The sequence below is a fragment of the Rutidosis leptorrhynchoides genome, chromosome 7 (genome assembly GCF_046630445.1).
Source record: "Rutidosis leptorrhynchoides isolate AG116_Rl617_1_P2 chromosome 7, CSIRO_AGI_Rlap_v1, whole genome shotgun sequence".
Classification (NCBI taxonomy): domain Eukaryota; kingdom Viridiplantae; phylum Streptophyta; class Magnoliopsida; order Asterales; family Asteraceae; genus Rutidosis; species Rutidosis leptorrhynchoides.
The window spans coordinates 165,612,812-165,633,823 of NC_092339.1; positions in this window are offsets into that span (position 1 = coordinate 165,612,812).

Sequence of the window (21,012 nt, forward strand, 5' to 3'; positions counted from 1 at the left end):
CAAGCTTTGGTAACACATTCTATTCTTTCTTGTCCAAAAAGGCATTCAAATTTCTATAAGTTTGGAATTCTTTATATTGAGGGGCAACCTGTTTGTCCTCAACGAGTAGGTGATTCCAAGAGTCGGGATTTAATTGAACTGCCAACAATTAACTTCTCGGAAGGTTTTTTTTTTCAACCTTACCATACTGTCATGGTTGTTGCGATTTGAGTTTCCTTATAAGTCATAACGCGTGTCTGTGTTGCATATGATTATGAAGGTGGTTGTCCCCTCTGAGTGATGACGATACTGCCTTTCACAAAAAAAAAAAAATGTATATCTAGTACTAGTTTTTACCAAGCATTTGTCTTTGGTACCAAATTTTCACATAATACAACCGTTCGTGATCATCAAACAGATAGCGTTGCTGATTACTGCCAGTGGCGAGGCTATGTACATTCATATGGGGTCCTTTGACCCCATTAAAATTAAAATATTTATGGTAAAATACTATTAAAATTATATAGGACACCACTAAATTTATGGATAGGACCCCATATACTTTTACAATCAGTGGTTTTTATGGAGGTAAATAGCCATTCTTTAGGAAAAAAAAATTAAATCACTACTCAAATTGTATAGGATCCCAATGAACTTTGATCCTAGAATCGCCACTGTTTACTGAAGATATTTGGTAAGTTCATTCATGTAAGATTGAAACCGGTAATAAGTTGTACTTTTAGTTAACGTTTTTCAAACGCCTGCAGGGTCAAAGGGTCAACTTGGTCAGGAACCAACAATTTTCGACTCACACATCCAGAGATATGAGAAACAAATAATAATACGAGTAATAGGTTACTCAAATTAATCACTATCATATATATTAGACAACAATATATCGTATGTTTCTTACACATGATAAGTGTATCATCATTCATGTCACTTATTGCGGACTTGGTACTGTACTAGTAATTAAATCACTAATAAATTGCATTCTTTTTATAAGTTCGATCTATAGGTAAAAGTTTTTCCAAAGTGTATGATTAAATGTTAGTATCGTCTTACATGATACATGACAACTTGCATAATGTGATGCCTCGGTTGGTATTGTATATACATCATTATGATGAAAAAGAGGACCATGATATATCATTACACTAGTTTATGAACTCGTGTGTTGCACGACAGTTGTATAAATTTGTATTCAATAATGTTAGTCTTAATACTTATCAAATGTATAATACAATTACTATGAAAAATTCTCTTAAACTGATAACATTTGTATTGAAAATATTGGTATTGAATACTAACGCATAGATTATGAGTCCGTCCGTTTGAACAATTTTAACTTCAGTTGACAAATAATCGATAAAACACCAAACATGAGTCCATAGAAAGTTACTTCAAAACTTGTGATGACCCGGAAATTTCTGACCAAATTTAAACTTAATCTTTAACGTTTCCGACACGATAAGCAAAGTCTGTAAAACTGAATCTCGAAATTTTTGAACTACTTTCATATATTCAAATACCTTTCGGTTATTCTTGACGATTCGCGAACAATTATATGTATATAGATACATATATATATATATATATACTATAACTTGAAAACGTAACAATGTATTAATTGTTTGATACCGTGCATTAAACTTATTGGTTTAAATATTTATTTGAATATATATGATAAGTTGAAATATTAATTATATGAATAACTTGCGACGTATATTTAAAACGTGTTTATGAATGTTGAAAATATATATTAACTTGGTCATAAAACGATTTGTTATTATATATATATTAACAAATAGTGAGACAATGATTTATAGAAGTAAATGACCAAAACACTAGAAAGTTTAAGATACACTTTGAATGATATAGTTTATTGATAATTTAAGACTATATTTTGACAAAGGTACGAGTCACAAAACGTAAATTGCGAGTTTTCTAAGCGTACGAAAATGCGTTCGAGAAACCGGAACCGGGACATAAGTCGAGTGACAACGTACGAGTCATCGGAACAAAAATTACAAGTCAACTATGCACATGAATTTAATATAATATATAATTAATTATTTAAATTATATATATTATATATATTATAAAATAATATGTCGACAAACAAGAAAACAAAAACATTTTGAGCTGGATCAGGCGGCCATGCGATCGCATGGAAAATACACTAAAAACCCATGCGATCGCATGGGCATCAGATTCCAAAAAGTTGCCTATAAAAGTCCAGTTTTTGTACGAGTTTTATTTACACATACTACTCCCTCTGTAATATTATTATTATTTATTATTTATATTAATATTATTATTATTATTATTATTATTGTTATTATTATTATTATTATTATTATTAAGATTATTATTATTATTTATTTTATTATTAGTAGTAGTATTATTATTATTACTAATTATATCACTTAAAATACTACGACGAGGTCATGAGCGTGTCACTTTCAAAACGAGTTTTCGAGCAAGCTAGAGCTAAGAAAATTATGGGTTATTACTAAGGAGGTTATGGGTAAGATTTGAGGGTTTTGCTCGTGAGTTAAACTAGTGTTTATCATCTCTGTTACGTCTACGTACTTTCCTACAATATTGAATCTCAATATTGATACGTAAGCACTCATATTTTATCTTTTATATATTAATTGTGTATCCATGTCTAGTGCTCGAGTATATATATTTATACAGGCTTGTATGCTAAATTTTGTCGTTAAACAGTTTATAATGAATCACTAATTAAATACATATATTACTGGTAAAAGGTATATGATATACATGTTTTTGGAAAGCTGGCGAAAAATCAATAACTTTTCATTTAGATATCGAATAGTTTCGATGAACGGATTAAAAGATATGATCAACTGAATTATGATTGACGTTAATTGAAATTGCCTTTTAATCTACAATTAAGATTTAAACAACTTGTTTACGAGACTGATAAAGTGAAATTTTAAATATTACCAACCGAGTAAATGAATCCTTATATAAGGCACGTCTCGTTTTGTTGAACTATTGTCAAAATTGACTTTTTGAAACGACTTTGGATAACTATTATATGTCGATCTCGAGCATTAGGATTGTGATACACTATGACCTGACCTAGCTTAATAGACATTTATTGACCAACATATGTTCTCTAGGTTGAGATCTACGATTAATTGGTAATCCGAGTTTCGGTCTCATTTTGGTGAACAACTTTATATGCTGCTAAGGTGAGTTTATAGATCCCTTTTTAAATGCTTTAAATATTTTGGGCTGAGAATACATGTACTTTATTTTAAACGCAATGGATACAAGTACATACTAAATTCTACACCGAGTTTGAACCGAAAATCCCTTAGCTTTGGTAACTAGTAACTGCCAGTTATAAGAACTGGTGGGCGCGAGTAGTAGTATATGGATCCATAGGGCTTGATATCCCCGTCCGAGCTAGAGCACTAGCCTTTTAACGGACGTATGCTATTTGAGAAGCGTACACGTTGGTTTGCGTGTATTATTAAGATGATTATACAAAGGGTATAAATTATATATACGTTAAGTTTAGTTACCAGGGTGCTCAATTTCGTAGAATATTTTAATAAACGTTTCTGGATGAAACAACTGAAATCTTGTGATCCACCTTTATGTACAGATTATGCAAAACATTAAAACTATGAACTCACCAACCTTTGTGTTGACACTTGTTAGCATGTTTATTCTCAGGTTCCCTAGAAGTCTTCCGCTGTTTGCTTACATGTTATACAAGCTATGTGCATGGAGTCTTACATGCTTTATTCAAGAAAACGTTGCATTCACAAAACCATCATCATGTATCTATTTTGACTGCATTGTCAACGGAAGTATTATTGTAAACTATTATTTACGGTGATTGTCTATATGTAGAAATCATCAGATGTCGAAAACCTTGGAATTAAATATTCATTTATGGTACGCCTTTTCAAAAGAATGCAATGTTTACAAAACGTATCATATAGAGGTCAAATACCTCGCAATGAAATCAATGAATGACGTGTTCGTCCATATGGATTTGGAGCGATTGTCACAGTTGGTATCAGAGCGTTGGTCCTAGCGAACCAGGCTTGCATGAGTGTGTATAACTGATAGTTGTTAGGATGCATTAGTAAGTCTGGACTTCGACCGTGTCTGCATGTCAAAAGTTTTGCTTATCATTTTTTGTCGGAAATTACCTGCTTATCATTCCTAGTCTAGACACGTTTTACTACATTGATTGCATGAATAGTGTATAGACAAAATTCATATCTTAGCGTATCTGTTACTGTAAACTTTTCCTGACATCTTCCGAAAATTTCTCCGTGATTTATGGAATTTGGTATTATATATACATATGTAAATTATGTATTAAAGAATACCAAATTAAATTCTATAATCTATTTCATATCAAAAATCATCCATCTAATTATACAAGATGGATCACGTATCAAGTTCAAATTCCTTAAACTCCGACAGCTATTCCGATATGGATATTCACCTGAATTCCGAAGACAGTGTAACCGGAATGGATCAACCAATCAGCCATCACCTATTCTGGATGAATTGGGGATGGGTTCGTAGCCTACTTAATTATTGGAGACAAGAAGAAGGTGATCCCTTCCATCCACCAGACTGCCCTCTTGGCGAAGAACCTGAAGCGCTTACCGGCGAACCTGTTCGTAATACCATTTTCTCTCTCATCTCCAGAATATCTAGTCATGATCATATACTCTCTCAAATTCTGGATCTTATTCATCCGCTCGTCCGAACCTCCAATCATCCCGGTGTAGTAGAAGAAGTCAACGAGCTTCGCGCTCGGGTAGTGGCTTTGGAGAATATGGTGCAAAGGTTACAAGCACCAGCAGAATCACCGGCATCAACAGTACCACCGACAACAACACCAACAGTACCATTACCACCACCACCAACATCCGCACCGCAAGCCTCAACATCACAATATGTACCTTGAACATCAACGTCATACGCATCGTAGTTACCAAGAAATACCAGCAACAATAACCGATGAAGTGTTAACTCATTTCCCCTGAAGAAATTTTATGTATATTTAATATACATGAATTTTGAAATCAAAATAAATCTTTTCGTACTAAGCTATTACGTGTGAATCTTAACTGGTAGGTACTACTCGGTTAGTTCATATTACTAATATGCAATGATGTACATCCTTCCTTAACAACTTAACCATTATTAACTACAATCTCTGTTTCAACTTAATAAATTCCATTTCATAATAAACCAAGTGTATTATTCAATTACATAATTAATTTTACATTTTCATTTTCGATGTACTCGAAACTTTTCAGAAAACATCATCTGTGCCTTGTAAGGTTCACAAAGATTCCACAAGCATCAACATCCTTCACCGAGAAATAAGAATAAATAATGAAGTATCGATTACATTAGCGAAATACTCCGCAAAGATTATGTAATCTTTAATGTTTTAGAGATTATTCATTTCTAATTTAAGCCAAAAATCAAATGAGCTTACTATGATCCGAATTACATCCGAAGAAAATATACATACAGATATTTTCATAAAGACTGTAATGAAAAATTCTTTTGTACAAAATATTACTTGTGAAATCTTTAACGGGTAGGTAATACTCGAGAAATATATAAGTTCACAATTAATATGTTACACTGTACATTCTTCAACTTTGATTCAAAAATTATTAACAATGCTCACAACGATATACAATCGTTTTCATACAAATTCAATTACATATTCTGATATTGACGGATCATAATCCAAGTCATAACTCTGAACCGGTGAAATCATTCTTAGATCTCTACATCTTTCAAAGCTATACTTTGACTTCAAAACTGTGAAAGATCCTTTGGTATTGTTTTTACCAAAAATAACCTTGCAATTCCTTTTTAAAGTATCCAGTTTTACCACACTTCCAACTAGTCAACTTCAACTTTTCAGATTAAGCCTTATTGTAATCTTGATATATACATTCTTGTTACTGGGGAACCTTTTATATTCCACCACATTAGCAGTAAATTTACCAACAACTTCATTGATCATTGACCTTCCGAAAAATCCTTATACTCATTGAAACCCTATCATGTACTCATCTACATCTACTAACGATAATTTCCATACCAACTACCGGGAATTAGCAATCAGTATTTTGAATTTCGCAGCAATTCTACGCCAACAGTTATATATAAACATATAATGTCTATCTCCTAGACTTATTTACTCTGAATGTGAAGTTTCTGAAAAACATCCCAAACTATGAACTAGTTCTCTGAAATTGGAACAATGCTGATGAAGCAGCAAAAAAACTGTAAACGACCTTAACAGTCAAAAGTTTGATGATAAAGAATAGTATGGTGGTAAAGCTGAGAAAAAGAGAAGGTTTGAAACTGGAAAACGGATTGAGCAAACCATGAAGGAGGCTGTGGACAAATCACAAGGACGAAATCTACCTTCAAAGGATTCAAATGATTCAGTGTCTGTTAAAATCGTTAGCAAACACCTTACTCCTCATTCTAAACCTTCACAGACAGATTTTCCGCATCATCCTCTGATATTAGAAATTCTAAGATATCATCGTATATTTCAATATAAATATCCTCGATATTTCTGGAGATATCTTCATAACTATTCTTATCTGAAATCATTCATATCTTCGCGCTATCTGTATTACATCATAAAAGAAACTATTTTAGTTTCTAAATTCTGAAACCTTCAAGTCTAAAATATGAATGTTTTGAAGTAGTGTTGGGAACTGAAGCATGAATTAGTATAATATAATGACACTTGATCAACGTAATTATATTACAGTAAGTCATGCTAAGTTTCTAATGGAACGTGATAAAGGTTCATAGATCCCACCCTCATCATGAACCATGTTACATAACTCTTTCATTCTATTTAACCTCTAAACATATCAAGAAAATATTTTTCTTGATGATTCGGTCTTTTTCGAGGTATTCTGGTAATTTGACAAGTCAGATTGTGCCATTACCGTTTCTTTCTTAGAACATTAATTATGTTCATTTCGAAATCCATACCTACGAATCTGGACCATTATTCGCTTGACTTAAAGTCGGGAAGAGAAAACGAAAGCATGAAGCTCCGAAATATAATGGAAAATATAAAGCCCTATAACAACCCCAAAATTACAAACCGTGTATATCAATGCGTATAGCAATATAAAGACACGGGAGAATGAAAAACACTATAACCCCAAGGTAATGGTAGAAGAAAATAACTTCCTCTGGTGGTAGATGAAAAAGAAGAATAACTGATATGAAAGTTAGGAGTATATCAAGAATCAGAACTGGATGAAGCATTTCACAATCTTTTGGAAGTATGAAATGAAGAAGAAGATGTAGGAGTGGTGAAAATAATGAAACGGAAGTGTTTAATTTATAGCAAAATATCAGACATAGCAATCGAGGCAGATTACGCATTTAATCAAAGAAAATCCTAATTTCCGCAAATTCTGAAGAATCAAATCTTATTTAGATAATGAAGATTTTCTATTCCTTAAATTCCGGAAATCAATCGTTACTACGTCTACAGTTAAGGCGAATCTCTATTCCTTCAATTCACTATTTTACGATAACTTTTCTCATATGCTTCGAATAATCGGATTGTTTTATCCATATTATTCAACGGTGATAAAACTCTATTTATCAACACATATACGCCATGAAAACATTTTTATTGTTAGTCATGACGACCTCACTCAAATTTCGGGACGAAATTTCTTTAACGGGTAGGTACTGTGATGACCCGGAAATTTCTGACCAAATTTAAACTTAATCTTTAACGTTTCCGACACGATAAGCAAAGTCTGTAAAACTGAATCTCGAAATTTTTGAACTACTTTCATATATTCAAATACCTTTCGGTTATTCTTGACGATTCGCGAACAATTATATGTATATAGATACATATATATATACTATAACTTGAAAACGTAACAATGTATTAATTGTTTGATACCGTGCATTAAACTTATTGGTTTAAATATTTATTTGAATATATATGATAAGTTGAAATATTAATTATATGAATAACTTGCGACGTATATTTAAAACGTGTTTATGAATGTTGAAAATATATATTAACTTGGTCATAAAACGATTTGTTATTATATATATATATATTAACAAATAGTGAGACAATGATTTATAGAAGTAAATGACCAAAACACTAGAAAGTTTAAGATACACTTTGAATGATATAGTTTATTGATAATTTAAGACTATATTTTGACAAAGGTACGAGTCACAAAACGTAAATTGCGAGTTTTCTAAGCGTACGAAAATGCGTTCGAGAAACTGGAACCGGGACATAAGTCGAGTGACAACGTACGAGTCATCGGAACAAAAATTACAAGTCAACTATGCACATGAATTTAATATAATATATAATTAATTATTTAAATTATATATATTATATATATTATAAAATAATATATCGACAAACAAGAAAACAAAAACATTTTGAGCTGGATCAGGCGGCCATGCGATCGCATGGAAAATACACTAAAAACCCATGCGATCGCATGGGCATCAGATTCCAAAAAGTTGCCTATAAAAGTCCAGTTTTTGTACGAGTTTTATTTACACATACTACTCCCTCTGTAATATTATTATTATTTATTATTTATATTAATATTATTAATATTATTATTATTATTATTATTATTATTATTATTGTTATTATTATTATTATTATTATTAAGATTATTATTATTATTTATTTTATTATTAGTAGTAGTATTATTATTATTACTAATTATATCACTTAAAATACTACGACGAGGTCATGAGCGTGTCACTTTCAAAACGAGTTTTCGAGCAAGCTAGAGCTAAGAAAATTATGGGTTATTACTAAGGAGGTTATGGGTAAGATTTGAGGGTTTTGCTCGTGAGTTAAACTAGTGTTTATCATCTCTGTTACGTCTACGTACTTTCCTACAATATTGAATCTCAATATTGATACGTAAGCACTCATATTTTATCTTTTATATATTAATTGTGTATCCATGTCTAGTGCTCGAGTATATATATTTATACAGGCTTGTATGCTAAATTTTGTCGTTAAACAGTTTATAATGAATCACTAATTAAATACATATATTACTGGTAAAAGGTATATGATATACATGTTTTTGGAAAGCTGGCGAAAAATCAATAACTTTTCATTTAGATATCGAATAGTTTCGATGAACGGATTAAAAGATATGATCAACTGAATTATGATTGACGTTAATTGAAATTGCCTTTTAATCTGCAATTAAGATTTAAACAACTTGTTTACGAGACTGATAAAGTGAACTTTTAAATATTACCAACCGAGTAAATGAATCCTTATATAAGGCACGTCTCGTTTTGTTGAATTATTGTCAAAATTGACTTTTTGAAACGACTTTGGATAACTATTATATGTCGATCTCGAGCATTAGGATTGTGATACACTATGACCTGACCTAGCTTAATAGACATTTATTGACCAACATATATTCTCTAGGTTGAGATCTACGATTAATTGGTAATCCGAGTTTCGGTCTCATTTTAGTGAACAACTTTATATGCTGCTAAGGTGAGTTTATAGATCCCTTTTTAAATGCTTTAAATATTTTGGGCTGAGAATACATGTACTTTATTTTAAACGCAATGGATACAAGTACATACTAAATTCTACACCGAGTTTGAACCGAAAATCCCTTAGCTTTGGTAACTAGTAACTGCCAGTTATAAGAACTGGTGGGCGCGAGTAGTAGTATATGGATCCATAGGGCTTGATATCCCCGTCCGAGCTAGAGCACTAGCCTTTTAACGGACGTATGCTATTTGAGAAGCGTACACGTTGGTTTGCGTGTATTATTAAGATGATTATACAAAGGGTATAAATTATATATACGTTAAGTTTAGTTACCAGGGTGCTCAATTTCGTAGAATATTTTGATAAACGTTTCTGGATGAAACAACTGAAATCTTGTGATCCACCTTTATGTACAGATTATGCAAAACATTAAAACTATGAACTCACCAACCTTTGTGTTGACACTTGTTAGCATGTTTATTCTCAGGTTCCCTAGAAGTCTTCCGCTGTTTGCTTACATGTTATACAAGCTATGTGCATGGAGTCTTACATGCTTTATTCAAGAAAACGTTGCATTCACAAAACCATCATCATGTATCTATTTTGACTGCATTGTCAACGGAAGTATTATTGTAAACTATTATTTACGGTGATTGTCTATATGTAGAAATCATCAGATGTCGAAAACCTTGGAATTAAATATTCATTTATGGTATGCCTTTTCAAAAGAATGCAATGTTTACAAAACGTATCATATAGAGGTCAAATAGCTCGCAATGAAATCAATGAATGACGTGTTCGTCCATATGGATTTGGAGCGATTGTCACAAAACTAATCGTTAATAATAGCTTATATGTACTTCTCTAAATGTATATGGTTTTAGTATTATGTAAAAATCTCAAACGAAGCAAAGGAGGTATAGATCTAGATATCTATAAGGATTACCAAATAACTATTTTAATTCAATTGATAAATAATCGATAAAACACCAAATATGTGTAGTGACCCGAACTTTTCCATAATTATATATATTAAATGATATTTAATATTAACATGATTAAATGTTTCCAACATGTTAAGCAATCAAACTTGTTAAGACTTGATTATTTGTTATGAGTTTCATGTAGACAATTGATCACCCAAGTTGACCGACGATTCACGAACGTTAAAACTTGTAAAAACGACATGATGTTATATATATGGATATATATATATATTGTTAACATGAGATTATGTTATGTAAGAATCTCACTAGGTATATTAACAATGTGTGATATACATAAAAATGAGAATATTGAATTATGAAACTCGAAACGATATATATAACGATTATCGTTATAACAACGTCTTACTAAATATATATGTATCATATTAAGATATTGTTACACTATATTTAACATGATAAAATGATAATTATATATATCATTAAGTATATTAACAATGAACTACATATCTAAAACAAGACTACTAACTTAAGAATTTCGAAACAATATATATACGTAACGATTATCGTTGTAATAGTATTTTAATATATATATATATATGATGTTAAGATATATTCATACACCATGTTATCATGTTAACATAACAATTTAACATCTCATTTAAGTATAATAACAATGAATTAATTACATTTAACAAGATCGTTAACTTAAAGGTTTCAAAACAACATTTACATGTAACGACTAACGATGACTTAACGACTCAGTTAAAATGTATATACATGTAGTGTATTTAGATGTATTAGTACACTTTTGAAAGACTTCAAGACACATATCAAAGTACTTCTACTTAACAAAAATGCTTACAATTACATCATCATTCATTTTCATCAACAATTCTACTCGTATGCACCCGTATTCGTACTCGTACAATACACAGCTTCTAGATGTATATACTATTGGTATATATACTTCAATGATTAGCTCCTTAGCAGCCCATGTGAGTCATTAAACATGTGGGAACCATCATTTGGCAACTAGCATGAAATATCTCACAAAATTATAAAAAATATTATAAATCATTCATGAATTATTTACATGAAAACAAACTTACACATCCTTTATATCTAATCCATATACCAACGACCAAAAACACCTAAAAACACTTTCATTCTTCAATTTTCTTCATCTAATTGATCTCTCTCAAGTTCTATCTTCAAGTTCTAAGTGTTCTTCATATATTCTATAAGTTCTAGTTTCATAAAACCAAGAACACTTTCAAGTTTGCAAGATTACTTCCAAGCTTTCTAATCCATTTCAAGTAATCATCCAAGATCAAGAAACCTTTGTTACTTACAGTAGGTTATCTCTCTAAATCAAGGTAATACTCATATTCAAACTTTGATTCAATTTCTATAACTATAACAATCTTAATTCTAGCAGAAATCTTACTTAAACTTGTTTTCGTGTCATGATTCTACTTCAAGAACTTTCAAGCCATCCAAGAATCTTTTGAAGCTAGATCATTTCTTGTCACTTCCATTAGGTTTACCTACTAAACTTAAGGTAGTAATTGTAACATCCCGCCTTTTTCCGTTTACTTTTCCGTTTAACTATTTAAATTCCGTTATATGTTTATGACATCCCTCGTTAATACGCGTTTTAAAAATATCTCGTTTAGGTAATTCACGCACCCGCAACCGAACTCGAGGGACTAGTTTCGCCAAGTGCCAAAGAGGTGACTAGCATTTGACTAGTCAACCCACCTCCTCTTTCTTTTTAATTTTATTTTCCTTTTCTTTCTATACTTTCCATTTTTCTCTCAAATCTTCAAACAAAGAATCATCATCTAAATCCAAGCTAGCGGGTGTCTTGCAAAACAAATTACATATTTGGAATCCTTGCAACTTCCTCTTCGATTCTATACCAATTTCATTACGTTTGGGTAACTTTCTAAAATCACTAGATTTTGTGTTCTTGATGTTTTTAACTTATAAAGTTGTTAATTAGTGTCTATGGCTCAAGTCTAACATGAATATATGATTTATATGTTTGATTTTATTATTTGAAGTAACTAGCTTGAGTATGAACTTTGGTGTGCTTGATTTGGTGGTTTGGTTGTTTGAATGTTGTTAAATGTTATAAATGCATGTATTAAATGTGTTCCTAGTATCACTAGCTTTAATTTGATGTGTAGGTTGCTTGAGAAAACTCCATAAACTTGATTAGTGATTTTGGTGAATTTGGGTTAGGGTTTGATGCATTGAATGCCATGAATTATTGTTAGTAAGTAGTTAGTTGTATTGTATGCTTGATTACCTACAAAACGGCGTGTTTTATGTATGAATTAAATGCCCGAATCATAAATGTGCACTTGTAAGATTTGAAGCATTAAATGTGGGCATTGATTGATCTTTTGATTTGAAAAGTCGGTTATTGCAAATAAGGTTTTGGTTGGTAAAATGTATTTAGTTGTGTTCCTTGTCAAATTACCTTTCCAACGATATAAGATGCGTGTCATAAGTGTTTGCGGTTTGTGTTTTGTGTTTGATCGAAGTACGGAAAAAGACTTGAACAATTGAAACTGACCAGGTACCAGCACCAGTTAAGTGCCGCGGCGTGGCACAACGTGACCAGGTTCTGACCTACTTGGTCAAAATACAAAAAATGTTTGGCACGCTATGGACCTCCGATTCACATGAGACTTGTTCTAACATGCTTATATATGAATAAAAACCTCAGAAAAATAGTTCGGGACCCGACCCGAACGTGTTGACTTTTTCGTTGACTTTGACCTACCAAAGTTTGACTTTTTGTCAAACTTAACCAAATGATTATGCAACCTTCCTAGCTTGTTTCTATACTTGTATCTTGCATGAAACTTGACAAATTGATTCACATGCTACATAATCGAGTCGTAACGAGCCATAGGACTAATTGAACATCTTTGACCTATCATGTTTACCGTTATTGATATGACCTATTTGTTTAGGTCAAGACTAGCATTGTCTTTTGCACACGTTACTTTGTGAAGTACTTTTCATACGTACACTCAAGGTGAGATCATAGTCCTACTTTTACTCTTTTGAACTTACATTTGGGATGAGAAAACATAAACGTTTCTTTTTACTAAGTGAACACAAGTGCAGGAAAACAAACATTCTACATACGAGTTTGAACAAAAATTCTCAATTCGATTATCATTAGTTACACTTGGGGGGGTATGCGAGAACTTATGTTATATGGCCAAATGGGTTTGACATACCCTCATTCAAACGGTTCGCTACCGTTTACGAATGAAATATATTTTTGAGAAACAGTGTATGTTCTAACACTATTGTGATGGGGTTCTATGGAAAGAATGTTAAGCATTGATAATTGGGTGCTCGTGAAACAAACTTTTGGAATGTATTACTATTATATCAATGTTACAAATCTTTTGGTTCACTTGTACTTAATTACTTAAACCTATGATTTCACCAACGTTTTCGTTGACAGATTTCTATGTTTTTCTCAGGTCCTTGAACGTTTTGTGATTCATGCTTCCGCTCATTACTTTTGATACTTGCTTGGATGTCGAGTATATACATGTATACATGGAGCATCTTTTGGCTACTTTTAAATCGTGTCGCATAGATTTCAATTGTACTTATAACTTTGTAACGTAACTTTTGATGAACGATTCTTGTAAACTTGGGAACAAATCTTAACTTTTGAAATGAATGCGACATATTTTCGGTCAAACGTCATTTTAAAGACTTATGACCACGTAATGGGACCTAAGTAGCCGGCGCCGTCAATGACGATTTTTTTGGGTCGCTACAGATGGTATCAGAGCCTTGGTTGTAGGGATTTAGAGTTCATTGGTGTCAACCCCGAGTCATAGGGTACATTAGTGAGTCTAGACTACAACCGGCATATAGACTTGAAGTAGGAATTACTTGACTACTTGTGCATTATACTCGAATTCTTCTATCATATCTAATTCTTATTCAACCTTAATCTCATGTTACTTGATTTAATTGTCGCGCCACCTAGACTATATGAAATAGTGTCGAATGCACATATGAATTAGGGTAATATAATTTCCGGGATTATATTACGGTGACTCATATGAACATTCCGACATTATGACATAAAGAATTTAAGGCGAGTCAAGGAAAATTTCTCTTTATCCTTATTCCATATCATGGTTAGTATTATTAAGAATACTAATCAACGGTATTCTTGTGTTTTGAAGGAACAATGCCTCCTCGTCGTGTGCCACGCCATGAGACACCCGAACAAGCTCTACAACGAATGGTAGCCACCGCTGTAGAGGCGGCCATGGCCGATCACTCCACCAACAATAATAACAATAACCACAACAACAATCAAGGGGCCGGTAACTCAAGCGAAGGGTGCTCCTACAAAGCCTTCATGGGGTGCAAACCTCACACCTTTGATGGAACCGGGGGACCGGTTGTACTCACTCGATGGTTCGAATAAATGGAAGCCGTTTTTAGCATAAGCGGTTGCCGAGACCAAGATAAAGTCAAATATTCCAATCACACTTTCGCCGGTGTCGCCCTCACATGGTGGAACTCCTATGTACAATCGGTGGGTACCGATGAAGCTCACACCCTCTCTTGGGCCGACTTAAGGGAAAAGATGATCGTCGAATATTTCCCTCGTGAAGAAACCCGAAGACTCGAACAAGAGCTAAGAACTTTGAAAGCGGTCGGAAACGATCTCAAGGCTTATAATCAACGATTTTCCTAACTAGCCTTGATGTGCCCAAACCTTGTGAACCCCGAAGCTTTAAGGGTTGAACTTTACATGGATGGTCTCCCAAAGAGCATCAAACACGGGGTAATGTCATCCAAACCCACTAATCATCAAGAAGCTTTGAACATGGCCCGCAAGTTGATAGAAACGGTGGACGAAATTGTAGTGCCGGCACCTAAAGTCGAGGATAAGTCGGGTAACAACAAAATAAAGTGGGAAACCCCCCAATAAAGCAACAACAACTTTGCCAAGAAGCCTTACACCTCCGACGGCAAGAAGGGTTATGCCGAAAACCTACCTCTTTGCAACAAATGCAACAAACATCACTTTGGCGAATGTGGCAAGCTAATTTGCTATCGGTGCCAGGAATTGGTCATAAGGCCAATGAGTGCAAAAGTGTTGCCCCCATCACTCGAAAGGGGCCCAATACACCAAAAACGGGCACTTGTTACGAATATGGCCAAACGGGCCATTATAGAAATGCATGCCCGAAGAAGAAAGATAACCCCAACACACGCGGCCGAGCTTTCAACATCAACACCGAGGAAGCCCGAGATGACAATGAATTAGTCACGGGTACGTTTCTTCTCAACAACACTTATGTTACTTGTTTATTCAATTCGGGTGCCGATAAGAGTTTTGTATCCAAGACTTTGACTCATTCTTTTAACACTCCACCACTTCCACTAGATATCACTTATACCATTGAAGTGGCTAACGGAAAACTATTAAGTGCCAACACATATTACCGGGAGTGTACGTTAAACATTTTGGGTAATGAGTTTGAAATTGACTTGATACCCATGGAACTAGGAAGCTTCGATGTAATAATCGGTATGAATTGGCTAGCCAAAACGAAATCTCACATCCTTTGTGATCTTAACGCAATCCGAATTCCTATCGAGAATGGTGAACCTTTGATCGTCTATGGTGATAAGAGTTGCACCGGACTCAACCTCATTTCATGCATTAAAGTTAGAAAACTACTCCGTAAGGGTTGTTTTGCGATCCTTGCTCACGTTAAGAAAATCGAGTCCGATGAGAAGCACATCGATGATGTGCCGATTGTTAGTGACTATTCTGATGTATTTCCCGACGAATTGCCGGGTCTTCCACCTCATCGACCGGTTGAATTCCAAATCGATCTTATTTCGGGAGCCGCACCCGTAGCACGTGCACCATATAGACTCGCTCCATCCGAAATGCAAGAATTGCAAAGGCAAATCCAAGAACTACTTGATCGTGGTTTTATCCAACCTAGCCATTCACCTTGGGGCGCTCCGATTTTGTTTGTTAAAAAGAAAGACGGATCCCTACGAATGTGCATTGATTATCGTGAACTAAACAAATTGACGGTTAAGAACCGATATCCTCTTCCTCACATCGATGACCTCTTTGATCAACTACAAGGGTCTTGTGTATATTCGAAAATCGATCTCCGCTCGGGTTATCATCAATTAAGGGTTAAGGGGGAAGATGTCTCCAAAACCGCTTTTCGAACTCGTTATGGTAGTTATGAATTCCTTGTCCTGCCATTTGGTCTTACTAACGCACCGGCGGTGTTCATGGACCTTATTAACCGCGTGTGCAAGCCGTATCTTGACAAATCCGTTATCGTGTTCATCGATGATATCTTGGTTTATTCTAAAAGCAAAGAAGAACACGAGGAACACCTCCGACTTGTGCTTGAACTTTTAAGACAAGAACGACTTTATGCCAAATTCTCCAAGTGTGAATTTTGGTTGAAGGAAGTTCAATTTCTTGGTCATGTTGTAAGTGACCAAGGTATTAAAGTTGATCCAATGAAAATCGAAGCCATTAGTAAATGGGAGACTCCTACTACTCCTACTCACATTCGTCAATTCTTGGGTCTCGCCGGATACTATCGTAGATTCATCAAAGATTTCTCTTTGGTCGCTCGTCCTCTAACCGCGTTAACTCATAAGGGAAGAAAATTCGTTTGGGCAACCGAACAAGAATCCGCATTTCAAATCTTGAAAACGAAGCTAACCACCGCTCCTATCTTGTCACTTCCCGAAGGCAACGATGATTTTGTTGTGTATTGCGACGCCTCAAAACATGGTTTTGGGTGTGTGTTGATGCAACGAACGAAAGTCATTTCTTATGCTTCTCGACAACTCAAAATTCATGAACGAAACTACACGACACATGATCTTGAACTCGGAGCCGTTGTCTTTGCACTTAAAATGTGGAGACACTATCTTTATGGAACCAAGAGTACTATCTTTACCGATCACAAAAGTCTCCAACACATCTTCGATCAAAAGCAACTAAACATGAGACAACGAAGGTGGATTGAAACCTTAAACGATTACGATTGCGAGCTTCGTTACCATCCCGGAAAGGCAAATGTAGTAGTCGATGCCTTAAGTTGAAAAGAAATAGCGGTGCCTCTTCGTGTCCGAGCCTTAAACATCACCATCCACACAAACCTTAATAGCCAAATTCGGGTAGCCCAAGATGAAGCTCTCAAGGATGAAAACGTTTCACGCGAGCTCTTGAACATTCTCGTCTCTCGATTCGAAACTAAGGAAACCGGACTCCGATATTTCGCCGGAAGGATTTGGGTGCCTAGTTATGGGGACCTACGAAGTCTTATTTTAGATGAAGCCCATAAGTCACCATACTCGATTCACCCCGGTGCCAATAAGATGTACCACGACCTTAAACAACAATATTGGTGGCCAAACATCAAAAGAGACGTAGCTACTTACGTTTCCAAGTGTTTGACATGTTCCAAAGTCAAAGCCGAACACCAAAGACCGTCCGGGTTACTTCAACAACCCGAAATCCTGCAATGGAAGTGGGAAGGAATAACACTGGATTTTATCACCAAACTACCAAAAATGACGGGCGGTTATGATACCATTTGGGTTGTTGTTGACCGTCTCACCAAATCCGCACACTTTCTCGCCATGAAGGAGACCGAAAAAATGGAGAAACTTGCACAACTTTACATCAAGGAGATTGTAGCCCGACACGGTGTACCTTTATCGATTATCTCCGACCGAGATGGCCATTTTGTTTCTAGATTTTGGCGTACCTTGCAAGAAGCGTTGGGAACGCGTTTAGACATGAGCACCGCATATCATCCCCAAACCGATGGGCAAAGCGAACGCACCATTCAAACCTTGGAAGACATATTATGAGCTTGCGTGGTTGATTTTGGAAAACCTTAGGACAAGCATTTACCTCTCGCCGAGTTCTCTTACAACAATAGTTATCACGCGAGTATTAAAGCCGCACCTTTTGAAGCGCTATATGGCCGAAAATGTCGTTCACCCCTTTGTTGGGCCGAGGTAGGTGACGTGCAAATCACCGGACCCGAACTCATTCACGAAACCACCGAGAAGATCGTACAAATCCGAGATAGGCTTCGGACGGCCCAGAGTCGTCAAAAGTGCTATACCGACAAAAGACGCAACGACCTCGAATTTCAAGTCGGTGACCGAGTAATGTTAAAAGTCGCACCTTGGAAAGGTGTAATCCGTTTTGGGAAACGCGGGAAGCTAAATCCGCGGTATATTGGTCCTTTCGGAATCTTGGAGCGTATTGGAACAGTTGCTTATCGTTTAGATCTTCCGCCCCAATTGAGCTCCGTTCATCCTACCTTCCATGTATCTAACTTGAAAAAGTGTGTTGCCGAACCCGATATCGTCATCCCTCTCGAGGAACTTACTATTGATAACAAACTTCATTTTGTGGAGGAACCGGTTGAAATTGTGGACACCTCCGTCAAGACATTGAAACAAAGCCGAATTTCGATTGTTAAAGTCCATTGGAACGTCAAACGAGGACCCGAGTTTACTTGGGAAAGGCAAGATCAAATGCAAAGGAAGTATCCTCATCTATTCGCGAATTCAGAAACGCAAGATTTCGAGGAAGAAACAACGACTACTACGCCTACTTAAATTTCGGGACCAAATTTCTTTTAAGGAGTAGGTAATGTAACATCTCGCCTTTTTCCGTTTACTTTTCCGTTTAACTATTTAAATTCCGTTATATGTTTATGACATCCCTCGTTAATACGCGTTTTAAAAATATCTCGTTTAGGTAAAAATTCACGCACCCGCAACCGAACTCGAGGGACTAGTTTCGCCAAGTGCCAAAGAGGTGACTAGCATTTGACTAGTCAACCCACCTCCTCTTTCTTTTTAATTTCATTTCCCTTTTCTTTCTATACTTTCCATTTTTCTCTCAAATCTTCAAACAAAGAATCATCATCTAAATCCAAGCTAGCGAGTGTCTTGCAAAACAAATTACATATTTGGAATCCTTGCAACTTTCTCTTCGATTCCATACCAATTTCATTACGTTTGGGTAACTTTCTAAAATCACTAGATTTTGTGTTCTTGATGTTTTTAACTTATAAAGTTGTTAATTAGTGTATATGGCTCAAGTCTAACATGAATATATGATTTATATGTTCGATTTTATTATTTGAAGTAACTAGCTTGAGTATGAACTTTGGTGTGCTTGATTTGGTGGTTTGGTTGTTTGAATGTTGTTAAATGTTATAAATGCATGTATTAAATGTGTTCCTAGTATCACTAGCTTCAATTTGATGTGTAGGTTGCTTGAGAAAACTCCATAAACTTGATTACTGATTTTGGTGAATTTGGGTTAGCGTTTGATAAGCTTGAAATGAATATTTGATGCATTGAATGCCATGAATTATTGTTAGTAAGTAGTTAGTTGTATTGTATGCTTGATTACCTACAAAACAGCGTGTTTTATGTATGCATTAAATGCCCGAATCATAAATGTGCACTTGTAAGATTTGAAGCATTAAATGTGGGCATTGATTGATCTTTTGATTTGAAAAGTCGGTTATTGCAAATAAGGTTTTGGTTGGTAAAATGTATTTAGTTGTGTTCCTTGTCAAATTACCTTTCCAACGATATAAGATGCGTGTCATAAGTGTTTGCGGTTTGTGTTTTGTATTTGATCGAAGTATGGAAAAAGACTTGAACAATTGAAACTGACCAGGTACCAGCACCAGTTAAATGCCGCGGCACGGCAGCCTTGTGTCGCGGCGCGACATATAACGTGACCAGGTTCTGACCTACTTGGTCAAAATACGAAAAATGTTTGGCACGCTATGGACCTCCGATTCACATGAGACTTGTTCTAACATGCTTATATATGAATAAAAACCTCAGAAAAATAGTTCGGGACCCGACCCGAATGTGTTGACTTTTTCATTGACTTTTACCGACCAAAGTTTGACTTTTTGTCAAACTTAACCAAATGATTATGCAACCTTCCTAGCTTGTTTCTATACTTGTATCTTGCATGAAACTTGACAAATTGATTCACATGCTACATAATCGAGTCGTAACGAGCCATAGGACTAATTGAACATCTTTGACCTATCGTGTTTACCGTTATTGATATGACCTATTTGTTTAGGTCAAGACTAGCATTGTCCTTTGCACACGTTACTTTGTGAAGTACTTTTCATACGTGCACTCAAGGTGAGATCATAGTCCCACTTTTACTCTTTTGAACTTACATTTGGGATGAGAAAACATAAACGTTTCTTTTTACTAAGTGAACACAAGTGCAGGAAAACAAACATTCTACATACGAGTTTGAACAAAAATTCTCAATTCGATTATCATTAGTTACACTTGGGGGGGTATGCGAGAACTTATGTTATATGGCCAAATGGGTTTGACATACCCTCATTCAAACGGTTC